This window comes from Scyliorhinus canicula, chromosome 12, assembly GCF_902713615.1.
Source record: "Scyliorhinus canicula chromosome 12, sScyCan1.1, whole genome shotgun sequence".
Lineage (NCBI taxonomy): Eukaryota > Metazoa > Chordata > Chondrichthyes > Carcharhiniformes > Scyliorhinidae > Scyliorhinus > Scyliorhinus canicula.
This window is the reverse complement of record NC_052157.1, coordinates 7256577-7273939: the sequence shown is the minus strand read 5'-3', so window position 1 is coordinate 7273939 and position 17363 is coordinate 7256577. Positions and strand designations below refer to the sequence as shown.

Genomic DNA, 17363 nt, shown 5'->3' with positions numbered 1-17363 from the left:
ATTCAGCCCATCAAGTCTGTACCGGCCCTTGGAAAGAGCAGCCTATCCACGCCCACACTTCCACCCTATCCCCGTAACCCCACCCAACCTTTTTGGACACTAAGGGCAATGTAGCGTGGCCAATCCACCTAACCTGCACATCTTTGGACTGTGGGAGGAAACCGGAGCACCCAGAGGAAACCCACGCAGACACGGGGAGAACATGCAGACAAGGGGCATCTTGACAAATACATGAATAGGTTGGGAATAGAGGGATACGGACCCAGGAAGTGTAGAAGGTTTTAGTCTAGACGGGCAGCATGGTTGGCATGGGCTTGGAGGGCCGAAGGGCCTGTTCCTGTGCTGTACTTTTTTTTTGTTCTTTGTTCTGCACAGACAGTGACCCAAGCCGGGAATCGAACCCGGGACCCTGGAGCTGTGAAGCAACTGTGCGAACCACTGTGCTACCGTGCCAAATGAAGATTTGCAGTAAACGAGAGGGGCAACTAGCTGCAGAAAATCAAATGGATTGACGTGCATCAAAGCATCTTTATGTTTTGTCAGCGATGTTCCCTCGAGTTACAAGTGCTCTGCCCGGCCTTCTGCGTTTGATGACGTCCTTCCATCCTGGAGCAGTAATTGGTGAACTAATCTTCTTTTGCCAATAAATCAATTCTGATCAGGCCACCGCTGTAGGGATAATATTTATAGATCTCGCTGTAATGATGTTTAATTTGATGCTCCTTCTGCATTTCACTAATAGTTTGGTGGTTCTGTCTCTCTAATCCATTACCCGGGCTTTCAAACGTTCCAGCAGTGCATTTTCTCCACGGTCCCTGTGGTATCAGAATCGTTTTTCATTTGATCATTGCAGCCTAATGTTTTTTAATCCAATCGAAGCAATCCATAGCAACCTTGACCTGTGGTGATTCTTTGGAAAATTTAGGGAGAACACCATTGCCTGATTCCCTGAGGATAAAGCCTGCCAAACGCCGATAAGGGAGTTGGATTCTTGAGAACAAGGTCACGAGTGGGGGGGGGGGTCGGAATCCACAATACAATTTTTTTTTAAAAGAAATATTTACGTGCCTGTAATCTGGTTCTCGTACAAATGTCACTCAGCCCTTTTTTCATTGCGTTGATTCTCCTGTTGTCTCCCTCCATCTAAAGCTCTAGGAAGTGGGTAATAATTCAGTGCAAGGTGGTGTTTTCTCGGAACCGTTTGATCGAGACACATGCAATATTTCACCGCTGCAGCGTGTTTGGCTGCTCCAGCGATCAACAGACTCAATCACTTGTGCGATGTTTTATGAATTAATAACAGGCCCTGTGGGGAATCAGCAGGGACCAACACAAAAGGCAATCCATAGAACCTTAATGAGCAGCAGAGGGAGTAGCTGCCACGGGGGTTTTTTTAAAAAAAACTTCCAAAACCCTTTCTGCGAGCCACTCTAAATCATTGTCACAGATATTAAGAACTTTACATCACTGCATCCCCTCATCCATTTTCCAAGCTCAATTGCGATCATTATGTAAATCATCCCCAATGAAAGCGCACCTGCTTCCCCATCGCTGATGGAGCAGACCAGCCTCCAATTTGTCATCTTTATCCTTTACGGCCCCCCCTTCCCTGCTTTCTCATCTGACTGATTGTAAATGTTATTCGTCTGACACGCACCCCTGGCTGAACAATCCAGGGGGCGACAGCACGCTAGGGAGCAGGAGGGGGGTCGCAGGCGAAAACTGCAGGTAATGCAGCCGATATATTGTTCCATAGGAACAGGAGGAGACCGTTCAGCCCCTCAAGCCTGTAGGGCTACATGGCGAGGTCATGGCTGGTCTAATCTCGTATCTGTGCGTTTAAGAGGCAAGTCACCACAGCCTCAAAACAGAGAGGCGAAAGGGGCGGCACGCTGGCGCAGTGGTTAGCACTGCTGCCTCACGGCGCTGAGGACCCGGGTTCGATCCCGGCCCTGGGTCACTGCCTGTGTGGAATTTTCACATTCTCCCCGTGTCTGCCTGGGTCCCACAACCCAAAGATGTGCAGGGCAGGTGGCTTGGACACGCTAAATTGCCCCTTAATTGGAAACAATGAATTGGGTACTGTGAAATTTTATAAAAAACAGAGAGGAGGATGTCAGCTCCATCTCTCTGCGCAACCTCTCCAAGGTAGTGACAGGGCTGTGAATATCTTGGCCGATGGGATATAAGATGTGGCCTGAGAAAGGAAATGGGAAAGTTACAGGAAATAATGTCAATCTATAATTTTTCCCTCAGCCATTTCTCTACGCTTTGCCTTGGGGCCACGATAAGGGCGTCGGACACCCTCCCCTTCCTCAGCCATATAGCTTTTGCATCAAACTAACTTGGTATTGTGGCTATTCAAATGCAGCAGTGCCACAGTCAAGATTCAAGCCCACATCTTCCAGAAGGGTGAGCGAGATCACACTGCCCAGACTGAGAGCTGACCCTGGGACTCCTGTCTGTAATAGTCTGCTAATCTCAGGACTAACTCACCGAGCCATTCAAATAGTGTCATACACGGATGCATTGCTAATGGTGTCTATTTTTCCATGTCAATTTATCCATCTATCCATCCGTCCATAAGACCATAAGACCATAAGACATAGGAGTGGAAGTAAGGCCATTCAGCCCATCGAGTCCACTCCGCCATTCAATCATGGCTGATGGGCATTTCAACTCCACCGACCAGCATTCTCCCCGTAGCCCTTAATTCCTCGCGACATCAAGAATTTATCTATCTCTGCCTTGAAGCCATTTAGCGTCCCGGCCTCCACTGCACTCCGCGGCAATGAATTCCACAGGCCCACCACTCTCTGGCTGAAGAAATGTCTCCGCATTTCTGTTCTGAATTTACCCCCTCTAATTTTAAGGCTGTGCCCACGGGTCCTCATCTCCTCGCCTAACGGAAACAGTTTATTTGCGTCCACCCTTTCTAAGCCATGTATTATCTTGTAAGTTTCTATTAGATCTCCCCTTAACCTTCTAAACTCCAATGAATACAATCCCAGGATCCTCAGCCGTTCATCATATGTTAGACCCGCCATTCCAGGGATCATCCGTGTGAATCTCCGCTGGACACGCTCCAGTGCCAGTATGTCCTTCCTGAGATGTGGGGCCCAAAACTGGACACAGTACTCCAAATGGGGCCTAACCAGAGCCTTATAAAGGCTCAGTAGCACATCGCTGCTTTTATATTCCAACCCTCTTGAGATAAATGACAACATTGCATTCGCTTTCTTAATCACAGATTCAACCTGCATGTTTACCTTTAGGGAATCCTCGACTAGCACTCCCAGATCCCTTTGTACTTTGGCATTATGAATTTTCTCACCGTTTAGAAAGTAGTCTATGCTTGGATTCTTTTTTCCAAAGTGCAAGACCTCACATTTTCTCACGTTGAATTGCATCAGCCATTTCCTGCACCACTCTCCCAAACTGTCTAGATCCTTCTGCAGCCTCCCCACTTCCTCAGCACTACCTGCCTGACCACCTAACTTCGTATCATCGGCAAATTTCACTAGAATGCCCCCAGTCCCTTCATCCAGATCATTAATATATATGGTGAACAGCTGCGGCCCCAACACTGAACCCTGTGGGACACCGCTGGTCACCGGCTGCCATTCCGAAAAAGAACCTTTTATCCCAACTCTCTGCCTTCTGTCAGACAGCCAATCCTCAACCCATGCCAGTAGCTCACCTCGAACACCATGGGCCCTCACCTTACTCAGCAGCCTCCTGTGTGGCACCTTATCAAAGGCCTTTTGGAAATCCAGATAGACCACGTCCACTGGGTTTCCCTGGTCTAACCTACTTGTCACCTCCTCAAAGAATTCTAACAGGTTCGTCAGGCACAACCTCCCCTTACTAAATCCATGTTGACTTGTTCTAATCCGACCCTGCTCTTCCAAGAATTTAGAAATCTCATCCTTAACGATCGATTCTAGAATTTTACCAACAACCGAGGTTAGGCTAATTGGCCTATAATTTTCCATCTTTTGTCTTGATCCTCTCTTGAACAAGGGGGTTACAACAGCGATCTTCCAATCGTCCGGGACTTTCCCTGACTCCAGTGATTTTTGAAAGATCTCAACCAACGCTTCCGCTATTTCTTCAGCCACCTCTCTCAGAACTCTAGGGTGTAGCCCATCGGGGCCAGGAGATTTGTCAATTTTAAGACCTTTTAGCTTTTTTAGCACCATCTCTTTTGTAATGGCAACCACACTCAACTCAGCCCCCTGACCCTCTATAATTTTTGGGATATTACTCATGTCTTCCACTGTGAAGACAGACGCAAAGTACTTATTAAGTTCTCCAGCCATTTCCTCGTCTCCCATCACTAGCCTTCCGGAATCAGTTTGAATTGGCCCAATGTCTACTTTGGCCTGTCGTTTGTTTCTTATGTATTGAAAGAAACTTTTACTATCATTTCTTATATTACTGGCTAGCCTGCCTTCATATTTGATCCTCTCCTTCCTTATTTGTCTCTTTGTTAACCTCTGTTTGTTTTTGTAGCCTTCCCAATCTTCTGATTTCCCAGTGCTTTTGGCCAATTTATAGGATCTCTCTTTTTCTTTGATACATTTCCTGACCTCCTTTGTCAGCCATGGCTGTCTAATCCCTCCCCGGATAATCTTTCCATCCCTCCATCCATCCATCTAACTTTCCATCCATGCATCTCTCTGACTATCCATCTGTCCCATCACACTTTATTAAATACCTCAACAGCACCACCCTGGAATATTTCTACAGCAGCTACCGAGCTTCCCATTATTTCTTATTGAATTTCTGCAGCACGGTAGCATAGTGGTTAGCACTATAGCTTCACAGCGCCAGGGTCCCAGGTTCGATTCCTGCTTGGGTCACTGTCTGTGTGGAGTTTGCACATTCTCCCCGTGTCTGCGTGGGTTTCCTCCGGGTGCTCCGGTTTCCTCCCGCAGTCCAAAGATGTGCAGGTTAGATAGATTGGCCATGATAAATTGCCCTGAGATTAGATGTGGTTACAGGGTCATGGAGATAGGGTGGAGGTGTGGGCTTAAGTAGGGTGCTCTTTCCAAGAGCCGGTGCAGACTCGATGGGCCGAATGGCCTCCTTCTGCAATGTAAATTCTATGATATTCTATGAAATTCTGCTCTTTCTCTGGGATGTAAGTGATAATACTGATTTATTGTCTTGCCAATGTCTCTCCTCTTCACCCTAGTGGCCACTGTCCATGCGCCTTTGAGATCATGAAGGCAACTCTTTGTGGAAGGCACCATACCCAAGCCTGATTCTGCCCTCAACAACTTGCATTGCTATAGCGACTTTCTTGTTGTGAAATGGCTCAATCCTCCCCCAGTCTGCACCCTTCCCAGCAGAGATGGTTTGACAATAATCGTGAGCAGGGCCACCTGGGCAGTATTACCCCCTCCCTTACCCAGGGTGCTCAGGTCCACTGTAGTGTCCCTACGCATGACCTTGCTGTTTAAAAATAAGGGGTCGTTCATTTAAGTCGGGGATGAGGAGACTTTTTTCTCCGCGGGTCCGGAATTCCCTTCCTCAAGAGGCAGTGGCAGTGGAGCCAGGAGGAAAAAAACAATGTGGACCCCTATTCCCCCCATTTTACTGGTGTTTAGATTCTTGATTAACAGGGGGATGAAAGGGCGGCATAGTGGTGCAGTGGTTAGCACTGCTGCTTACGGCGCTTATGGCCCCGGGTCACTGACTGTGTGGAATTTTCACATTCTCCCCGTGTCTGCGTGGGTCTAGTCCCCTCAGCCCAAAGATGTGCAGGGTAGGTGGGATTGGTCATGCTAAATTGCCCCTTAATTGCAAAAATTGGGTACCCTAAATTCAGAGAAAAAAAACAAGGGGGTGAGAGATTATCGGGGGGGTGTACAGGAAAGTTGGGCTGTGTTTACGGTCAGATCAGCCATGGTCGTATTGAATGGCGGAGCAGGCTCGAGGGCCGAGTGGCCTACTTCTGCCCCTCGTTCACATGAGAGCAAATAACAGTGTACACACGGGAGCTGGGGATTACTTTGATTATACTAACTGCAGTGAACTCAGTAAATCATTGGCGAACTAATGCTTGAATGGTCAGAACAGCATTGACCATGGCCAAGAACATTGACCTTACCGTGTTCTATGCCTTTGACAATAGAGGCAGTGACCATGATATACTACCCGAGAGATCTGGAGCTGTGTGAAAGGCGAGCAGCTTATTGAATTGTAGAAAAGTTGGCGCGTAAATATATTCTGAGTGCGTTATGACCCAATTTTAACCATGGATCAGTTTCCTGAAGCGTGCACTATACCTGATCAGGGAGAGAGGAGAGACAAAGGCCGGGATCCTCCTTCGCGAACCCGCCCCGTTGCCCCTGCTAGCGAGGACGGAGAACTTGCCGCTCTGCTAAATCTCCCGTTAGCTGCCGTGAAATCGTAGAATCCTGCTGCTGTGAACGGAGGGATAATTCCACCCTCAAGAGGGAGAGAAAGAGACAAAAATGGCCGAATGTCATTTATCTGGCGCCTCTCAGGAAACACATTATCCGGTCATTCGTCTCATTGCTGTTTGGGCGAGCTTGATGTGCAGTTTGCTACTTGACAATAGTTGTTACACTTCAGAAGTGCCTGCAAAGCACTTTTTGGGATGTCCTGCCAGGATGCGAAGGGTGCTACAGAAATGCAAGAATTTATTTCCCCTTTCAGAAGGGAGTAAACACGTAAGAGGGAGGGGAACAAATTGGAGTTTCCCCTTTTCTAAATAAATCTGAAGTCTGAGAACACGCACAAACAGACTCAAAAACAGCTTCTTCCCCACTGTCACCAGACTCCTAAATGACCCTCTTATTGACTGACCTCATTAACACTACACCCTGTCTGCTTCACCCGATGCCAATGCTTATGTAGTTACATTGTATATCTTGTGTTGTCCTATTATGTATTCTCATGTATTTTCTTGAATTTTGTTTAATTCCCTTTTCTTCCATGTACTGAATGATCTGTTGAGCTGCTCGCAGAAAAATACTTTTCACTGTACCTCGGTACACGTGACAATAAACAAATCCAATCCAATCCAATAAATACTAATGGGCCATCTCAATCATGAGCCATTCCACTGTGAGATGTGCCGTACCAGAGCTGCATGTCCAGGCAACGTGCCTGCTTTATCTTCTCCCTTGCTCTCCCTCTCTCGCTCACTTCCTCCTCTCAGTCCTGTGCCTCGCCGACGGGGAAGGAAGACTTTACCGCCCCTTTCACAGCGACGTTACCTCACAGCTAAAAGATAAATGCCTGGCTTGACTTCTCTATTGATATGAAAATGGGATTTGAATTATTCACTCCAGTTGAAAGGTTAGTTGAAGGTTATTACATAAAAATTGTTATTCATGCATTTTTCCATGCTACTGGATAACCTGACAGATTATATGCACTGGCTACATAATGACCCATCACAGCGGACAATGGATGAAATAAACTCTAGGGACCTGAGCTGAAAGGAGTAGGGTATCTTTGCATTATTCATGTGTAACAGTCAGCTTCAGCCAATGCTGGAATCACATTTGGAAGTGTCATTAGAATACCAATGATTCTAATAGCTTTACAAGAACTAATATTTCATCACCAAGGAAGTAAAAGCAGTTTATAATGTTCATTTACCATTAAACAAATGCCCCCAACCCACTGACCACTCTAATAAAACAGACATCCTTCTCCAGTCACCTCATCTCTCCCACTCCGCCACCCCCCTCAGCCCCGCGCCGGCCCTCACCCCTCACCCCTGTGACCGACCTGCCCCTGCTAAAGTTGTGTCCTAACCTTGGGAAGTGACCCAGATGCAATGTTTATTGATCACTGCCCTGTCTGAGTCCTAATCCAGTGTTGCACTAACGCATGCATAACTTTGAAGGAGTTTAGAAGCTGCCAGCTGTGTGAGGGGATTTTAAAAAAATGTTCATGCAAAATGCTGAGAATGAGTTTGTCCTCGTATTCTGATCAGGGACAATGCGCCGATGTTATATTGGTTTCGATGTCTGGCTATAATGGGTCCCCGTTAAAGGAGCAATATACTTTTAGTGAAGATAATGATGGATTCTATTCCTGGTCTGGGGCCTATAATGTTGTACATGCCGCATCTTTGTTCTGTTTTGTGTGTGTTTGACTTGTTTATCTCCCTCCGCACTGTCAAACGCTCATTTTTAAAAGCTTTCTATTCAACAACATTTTCTGTCCTCACCTCTGCCCTGGTGACCAGGTGGCCTGAGACAACTTTAATAAAGAGAATTATGCCCTTGTCTCTCCTCGATGCCCTGACTCTCCCTGGCTACCTTTCCTCGACACTCTTGGCTGATTTATCTGGCTACCTGTATCCAGATAATGGGCGGTAGAAGGTGACCGGGGTGGGGTAGGTCCATCAGAGCTAACTATCTCCCCCCCCCTCCCCTCCCCCCCCGGGTAGGTCCATCAAAGCTAACTATCCCCCCCCCCCCGGGTAGGTCCATCAGAGCTAACTATCTCCCCCCCCCTCCCCTCCCCCCCCGGGTAGGTCCATCAAAGCTAACTATCCCCCCCCCCCCCCCCCCCCCCCCGGTAGGTCCATCAGAGCTAACTATCTCCCCCCCCCCGGGTAGGTCCATCAGAGCTAACTATCTCCCCCCCCCCCCCCGGGTAGGTCCATCAGAGCTAACTATCTCCCCCCCCCCCCCGGGTAGGTCCATCAGAGCTAACTATCCCCCCCCCCCACCCCCCGCCGGGTAGGTCCATCAGAGCTAACTATCTCCCCCCCCCCCCCCCCCCCCCGGGTAGGTCCATCAGAGCTAACTATCTCCCCCCCCCCCGGGTAGGTCCATCAGAGCTAACTATCTCCCCCCCCGGGTAGGTCCATCAGAGCTAACTAACTATATATACATACACTACACAAAGACACAGACACGCACATGCTTTCACACATGCACACACACAACATGCGTGTACACACACATGCATACACGCACACAAGCATACACATACACACATGCAGACAATCACGTGCATACACACATTAAGACACACACAGATGTGCAGACACACGCATACTCACATACACATGCATGTGCGCGTGCACACACTCATGCCGACAATCACACGCCCAAACATGCGCACGCACACTCACACACAGGCACACGCGTGCACACGTGCACTTTCCAGCAGGTGGAAACAGAGGCGGAGATCTTCTGGAAAGACTGAAAGCTACAACAACAACACAGGGCCTCAACCTGTTTCCCAGCTGTGCGGACGAGGAAGGCGGTAGGTGACAGTAGTGAGGCAGTGGACAACACAACCGAAGGAGCTGATGGGCGAGCGTGGGGTCATGTTCAACAACGATAAAAACTTTCAGGCCGCTAAACCAAAACGTCTGAAATACCACGTGCTGAAATACCATGCAGCACAGTAGCATGGTGGTTAGCATAAATGCTTCACAGCTCCAGGGTCCCAGGTTCGGTTCCCGGCTGGGTCACTGTCTGTGCGGAGTCTGCACGTCCTCCCCCTGTGTGCGTGGGTTTCCTCCGGGTGCTCCGGTTTCCTCTCACAGTCCAAAGATGTGCGGGTTAGGTGGATTGGCCATGGTAAATTGCCCGTAGTGTCCTAAAAAGTAAGGTTAAGGGGGGGGTTGTTGGGTTACGGGTATAGGGTGGATACGTGGGTTTGAGTAGGGTGATCATTGCTCGGCACAACATCGAGGGCCGAAGGGCCTGTTCTGTGCTGTACTGTTCTATGTTCTAACATTGCAGGAGCTTCTGAATAATTTTCTCTGTTTTGCCACCTGCTGGGTTATGTGCAATAATTTGTATTGCTTCAGTACAAATGTTGAGGATAATCAACGTAATGACTGTTGAACTGATAGAAGAAGCATCTGTTGTTTCCTTTCCTTTGACTTCTGGTTTTAATTGATTTTATTCTCCACTGACTGGAGATCATTACTGGCCTTCAGATCAGGTGCCCAGCACCAGTCGAACAACCAACTTTAAAACTTTTCCAGAATTTTTCCTTTCACGGAATGTGGGCTTCACCACCTGGGCCAGCATTTATTGCCCATCCCTAATTGCCCTTGAGAAGATGGTTGTCAGCCGCCTTCATAGGCCGCTGCAGTCCCTGAGGTGTAGGTGCACCCACAGTGCTGGTAGGGAGGGAAGATGCATTGCCATGTCTTCATTTTTCAGTTCAATGGCAAATACATGTGTTTCCCTACAATGCTCCTGACTTCCCCCTTATCCCGAAAATATCGAATCCCACCTCGGAGCTCCCTGTCCAGGCTCCGTCATTCCTCCCTGCTCCAGGTGCTGACTCAGACTGCAGGCTGTCCCGTGTAGCCTCAATGGCAGATCTGATCACGAGCGGTCAATGGTAGCTTAGCGAGATCTTGGCTTGGCCCCTGGTGTCCATGTAGTTCTCTGTAGAAGATTAATCCGCTCAGTCCCATTCCCTTGCTGCATCCCTGTAGCCCTGGATTATCATCCTCAACTGCCCACCCAATTTCCTCTTGAAATTATTCATCACGTCCATTTCTAACACCCTCCCCCCCCATCAGTCGCAAGGCCCAGGTCATTATCACTCGCTGGGTAAAACAATTCTTAATCCGTGCCCCTCCTTACCACGTCTCTTGCCCCCAAATCTTAAATTTTCACCTCCCTTGTTCCTGTAACATCAGAATAGGGGATTATGTGCCTGCGTGGGTTTCCTCCGGGTGCTCCGGTTTCCTCTCACAGTCCAGAGATGTGTGGGTTAGGTGGATTGGCCATGCTAAATTGCCCCTTAGTGTCCAAAGTTAGGTGGGGTTACAGGGATAGGGTGGGGGAGTGGGCCTGGGAAGGGTGCTCTTTCAGAGGGTCGGTGGAGACTTGATGGGCTGAATGGCCTCCTTCTGCACAATAGGGATCTACCTATCTATGGTGAATGACGGGATTTGAACTTTTATATCGGGACAGGGTTGCCAACTCTGGGTGGGAGACTCCCGGATATTCCGCCCTGTCCCCCAGGCAGCTATTAAAAGCAGTCTGGGAGAATCCAAAGCAATAATATTCCATTAACGGATTCCTGATAGTGACATAGTCCATTTATCTGAACGGTGATGGGTAATTGCGTTGGCAGGCAGCACCCCCACATCGGCGCACCGGCGTGACGTTGAATGTTTATGTTGCAGCTGAGAGAGAGAGAGAGCGAGGTTGGAGAACGAAGGAGCCTGCCCAGCCTGTAGGTAAAGGAGTGAGTGATTAAGGGCAACTGTTTGAACTTTCAACTGCCCTCCTGACTGCCTGGAAAGTTCATACCCAGCCCCTCGCCCCCTCCCCCCTCTGGACCAACTCAGCCAAGAAAACTTTGTCAGCTCCGTGGGCCAGGTTTGAAAAGAGAGCCCTCGGAGGGCTGCTGGGGTAGAAAAATTGCATTGATTCGGAAGGGTAAGTGCCAAACTGAGAAAGCTTTCTGCCAAGTGACTTGACTCCAGAGACCAGAGTATTGTTCTGGGGTCCCAGGTTCAAATGCCGCCAGTGCAGATGGTGAAATTTGAATTCAATAAAAATCTTTAATTAAAAGTCTAATGATGACCATTGTCAATTGTCATAAAAACCCATCTGATTCACTAATGTCCTTTAGGGAAGGAAATCTGCCGTCCTTACCTGGTCTGTCCCACATGTGACTCCAGACCCACAGCAATGCGGTTGACTCTTTTTTTAAATTTAGAGTGCCCAATTATTTTTTTTCCAATTAAGGGGCAATTTAGTGTGGCCAATCCACCTACCCTGCACATCTTTAGGTTTGTGGGGGTGAAACCCACACAGACACGGGAACGTGCAAACTCCAGTCGGGCAGTGTCCCAGGGCCATGATTCGAACCCAGGTCCTCAGCGTCGCAGGCAGCAGTGATAGCCATTGTGCCACCGTGCTGCCCCAAATTTGTTGACTCTTAACTGACCCCCATTGCCTGCAATTAGGGATGGACGCTGAATGTTGGCACAGCCTGCGATGCCCACGTTCCATAAACGAATAAAAAAAAGCGCCCTTTCTGATAGATTGGCTTGACCCCTCCTCAGTCATTTGGGTGGATGGAGGTTGGGGGTTGGGCAGGGAACAAAGGGGTCAGGAAACATGGCTGGTGCCCATCTATTGGCCTTAGCCGTCACTCCAGACCTCAGTGCAGACTGGCCATCGGAGCCAGGCAGCTTGCAGAGTGAGACTGTTAGTTACAGGATGGGATGGAAAAGGTTATGGAGGGGGAAAGAAGCCAACTCGCAGTGTTTGTGAAAAGGCCACTTGTCCGTCATGGATTGGCTGCTCGTCTCTGTGCTCCGCAGGGTCAAAGGTCAGTGTCTGAGTCTCAAGGTCAGGGTTAGATGGCAGAGGTGAGATGGAGTGACGCCAAATTATTGATGCAGGCAAAAGAATGACAGAAACTCAAAGTCAATAGTCACGGAAAGTGGGTTTATCGCCAAAGGGATAAAATTGATTATCATTTCTTTCAACTGCGTAGTAATTTTACTTCAGACAGAAAGTCATTACGGAGCAAATCTTGAACTTACCCTTTAACCTCGACTAATGTTTGTATTATTTTTGGAATAGAGGGTCTGTCTTTTATGGGGTTGTGTCTGGCTGAGCCATGAACAATAGGCAGCGCAGATCCCCCCCCCTGGGCTGGCAATTCCTTCTCAGCACACGGGTTTCGCTCACCTCATCCTCAATTGATTTAGTTCTTTATAACGCTCCTTCAAACTTACCCTATTGAACACCCAAATTTGTCCCAGTGGCTTGGTGTCGAGTTTTTATTTGATAACTTTCAGTGCATCTCCGTGGGGAGCTTTGCTCCATCAAAGGTGCTATATAAATAAACGTTGCTGTTGTTGTAATGCCAGTGCTCTCCCCTCTGTGTCAGGGGGTAGAGGCCTCGAGTCTGAGGCCTGAGCAGGTAATCCAGGCTGCCACAGTGCTGAGGGAGTGCCGCACTCCCCCATGGTGCCGTTTTTCGGCTGCCATGTTAATCCCTCTGCCCTCTCGGGTGATGTGAAAGAGCGTATGGTGGTATTCAGATGAAGTTCTCCGCGGTGTCCTGGTCAATATCTATCCCCAGATCAACAATACTACCGTGGGGCCTCACGGTAGCATGGTGGTTAGCATAAATGCTTCACGGCTCCAGGGTCCCAGGTTCGATTCCCGGCTGGGTCACTGTCTGTGCGGAGTCTGCACATCCTCCCCGTGTGTGCGTGGGTTTCCTCCGGGTGCTCCGGTTTCCTCCCACAGTCCAAAGATGTGCGGGTTAGGTGGATTGGCCACGCTAAATTGCCCGTAGTGTCCTAAAAAGTAAGGTTGGGGGGGGAGGGTTGTTGGGTTACGGGTATAGGGTGGATACGTGGGTTTGAGTAGGGTGATCATGGCTCGGCACAACATCGAGGGCCGAAGGGCCTGTTCTGTGCTGTACTGTTCTATGTCCTAAAGCATCTGGAAATGATCTGCTCCCGACCTCATTGCAGTTTGTGGGAGCTTGCTAGGTATACGTTGGGCCCAAAAAATGTCAAAGTTAATTTGTGGTGGGGTTTTCACGGAGTTTCCCGCCGGTTCGGCCGGCGAGTTCCCCACCGCTATTCACTGATACTTCATGTCCAATCCACCACCTATCTTTGGACTGTGGGAGGAAACCGGAGCACCCGGAGGAAACGCATGCAGACACGAGGAGAACGTGCAGACTCCACACAGACAGTGACCCAAGCTGGGAATCGAACCTGGGACCATGGAGCTGTGAAGCAACAGTGCTGCCCTTTGTCACCCCCCCCCACACACACATGGATACTACCACATACCCCCAGCTCAGGATACCCCGTTCTGGGTCCCGTTATGGGGCCCCTCTTCATCCCCCCCACCCCCCAAGCCGCCTGACAGCACCCCCTTTCTTCTAGGACCCTCAGCCATCACCCACCCAACCTCCCAGAGGCCCCTACTTACCTGCCCTGCACTCTCCCATCCTTCAAACACTCCCCCTCCACCCTGATTTCATTGGCATGGCCCCCCTCACCGCTGACCCTTGGTAGTGCCACTTGGGCACCCTTGTGCTGCCACCTTGTTGAACAGCACTGATTGGCGCTCGGTTGCAGCCTTGCCGGGAGGCCGAGGAATCACGTGAGGCCGGTGGATCCTGGGCAGGTAGGTCGTAAGTAGGTTTACGACCTACTTCCACAAGCGTCATTCTGTCCCACCCATTAGCAAGAGCCCAACACGACCGGAGAACCGCGCCCATTGGATATCATATTCTCTACATTATAATAATGACCACACTTTGTACGTCAATGGCTGTATTGTGCTTTGGGATGTCCTGATGTAACAAAAGCAGTTCCTGTGATTCCTGCTGGAGGGTGCGTATAGCAGTTAGGTGAAGAGTGAATTAGGTTTGGCGAGGACTGCTAAAGGTGAATAGCTGCTGACCGCAGTTTCCAATCGTGAGTGACAAAGATTTTAGTTCCATTTCCTCAATTATCCGGGATAATGCATTCACAGGCAACTCAATGTCCAGTGAAATAATTATTTGGCAGGAAATTACCCGTTTCTAATCAACACGCAAAGAATCATAACGAAAAATAATTAAGAATAAAAGAATTTAATGGGATTTTTTTTTCTGTAGATTGTTCCAGAGCCCGAGGGTCAACTTCTCTCCAGTCACTTAATTAAAGGCAGAATCGTTCCTTCAGACATCTTTACAACATCAAAACCCACACAGAATTCTCACTGCGGGTCCTGATCCACTCTCTGACTCCGATTCCTGATCCCCCTCTGTATCCAATTCCTGATCCACTCTCTGACTGGGATTCCTGATCCACTCTCTGACTGGGATTCCTGATCCACTCTCTGACTCCGATTCCTGATCCACTCTCTGACTCCGATTCCTGACCCACTCTCTGACTGGGATTCCTGATCCACTCTCTGACTGGGATTCCTGATCCACTCTCTGACTGGGATTCCTGATCCACTCTCTGACTCCGATTCCTGATCCACTCTCTGACTGGGATTCCTGATCCACTCTCTGACTGGGATTCCTGATCCACTCTCTGACTGGGATTCCTGATCCACTCTCTGACTCCGATTCCTGATCCACTCTCTGACTCCGATTCCTGATCCACTCTCTGACTGGGATTCCTGATCCACTCTCTGACTGGGATTCCTGATCCACTCTGTGACTCCGATTCCTGATCCCCCCTCTGTATCCAATTCCTGATCCACTCACTGATTGGGATTCCTGATCCACTCTCTGACTGGGATTCCTGATCCACTCTCTGACTCCGATTCCTGATCCACTCTCTGACTCCGATTCCTGATCTACTCTCTGACTGGGATTTCTGATCCACTCTCTGACTGGGATTCCTGATCCACTCTCTGACTGGGATTCCGGATCCACTCTCTGACTCCGATTCCTGATCCACTCTCTGTCTCCAATTCCTGATCCACTCTCTGACTGGGATTCCTGATCCACTCTCTGACTGGGATTCCTGATCCACTCTCTGACTCCAATTCCAGATCCACTCTCTGACTGGGATTCCGGATCCACTCTCTGACTGGGATTCCTAATCCACTCTCTGACCCGGATTCCGGATCCATTCTCTGTCACCAATTCCTGATCCACTCTCTGACTGGGATTCCGGATCCACTCTCTGACTGGGATTCCTGATCCACTCTCTGACTGGGATTTCTGATCCACTCTCTGACTCCGATTCCTGATCCACTCTCTGACTCCGATTCCTGATCCACTCTCTGACTGGGATTCCTGATCCACTCTCTGACTGGGATTCCTGATCCACTCTCTGACTGGTATTCCTGATCCACTCTCTGACTGGGATTCCTGATCCACTCTCTGACTGGGATTCTGGATCCATTCTCTGATTCCGATTCCTGATCCACTCTCTGACTCCGATTCCTGATCCACTCTCTGACTCCGATTCCTGATCCACTCTCTGACTGGGATTCCTGATCCACTCTCTGACTGGGATTCCTGATCCACTCTCTGACTGGGATTCCTGATCCACTCTCTGACTGGTATTCCTGATCCACTCTCTGACTGGGATTCCTGATCCACTCTCTGACTGGGATTCTGGATCCATTCTCTGATTCCGATTCCTGATCCACTCTCTGACTCCGATTCCTGATCCACTCTCTGACTCCGATTCCTGATCCACTCTCTGACTGGGATTCCTGATCCACTCTCTGACTGGGATTCCTGATCCACTCTCTGACTGGTATTCCTGATCCACTCTCTGACTGGGATTCCTGATCCACTCTCTGACTGGGATTCTGGGTCCATTCTCTGATTCCGATTCCTGATCCACTCTCTGACTCCGATTCCTGATCCACTCTCTGACTCTGATTCCTGATCCACTCTCTAGCTGGGATTCCGGATCCACTCTCTGACTGGAATCCCTCTCTGTGAAGGGGCATAGAGCGGGTGGTTAGTCAGAGACCTTTCTCCAGGGTAGAGGGGTCAATTACTAGGGGGCATAGGTTTAAGGAGCGAGGGGCAAGGTTTAGGGGAGATGTACGAGGCAAGTTTCTTTACACAATGGGTAGTGGGTGCCTGGAACTCGCTGCCGGAGGAGGTGGTGGAAGCAGGGACGATAGTGACATTTAAGGGGCATCTTGACAAATACATGAATAGGATGGGAATAGAGGGATACAGCCCCTGGAAGTGTAGAAGATTTTAGTTTCGACGGGCAACATGGTCAGCACAGGCTTGGAGGGCCGAAGGGCCTGTTCCTGTGCTGTACTTTTCTTTGTTCTTTGTTCTTTGAGATGAGGGAAGTGTGATTACCCCCACAAGGACCGCAGGAGAAAACTAATTGACCTCCCCTGGGGATCGGGAAGTATACGTTTCCCTGATAGTTGGCGAAGGCCCGCCCAGCCGGGATTGGGGAACTGAGCCCTTTAAATGCCGGCCTGAATCTGGACTGGGAGAGCTAGTAAACCCAGGTTGGGACTCCATTACCACGTGCCATGGTTGTGGCTTTACTTTGTATTGTAATTAAACTATGTTAACCTTCCTGGTCGTGTCTCCTGAATTATCACAGTAAGCAAACTAATACCGTTGCAGGGCAGCACGGTGGCCTAGTGGTTAGCACAACCGCCTCACGGCGCTGAGGTCCCAGGTTCGATCCCGGCTCTGGGTCACTGTCCGTGTGGAGTTTGCACATTCTCCCCGTGTCTGCTTGGGTTTCGCCCCCACAACCCAAAAATGTGCAGAGTAGGTGGATTGGCCACGCTAAATTGCCCCTTAATTGGAAAAAATAATTGGGTAATCTAAATTTTAAAAAAAACTAATAACGTTGCTACAATCGCAGGTGGATGTAAAAGGCCCTGTTGCACAGTTTTAGAGACCTG

At 49.2% G+C, this 17363-nt stretch overlaps 1 long non-coding RNA gene across 2 annotated transcripts in view; it reads left to right on the top strand.

Annotated features, from left to right (window-relative positions):
- The window catches only part of LOC119974780, an 82378-nt gene that overhangs the window by 33358 nt on the left and 31657 nt on the right, over positions 1-17363 (top strand). The window contains exon 3 of one of the 2 annotated variants that reach the window (XR_005462573.1): positions 376-1806. The exons of the other annotated variant lie outside the window; for it this stretch is intronic. This is a non-coding gene — a long non-coding RNA (uncharacterized LOC119974780). Of the gene's footprint in view, positions 1-375; positions 1807-17363 lie in introns of those variants that run through there. 2 annotated transcript variants of the gene reach the window in all.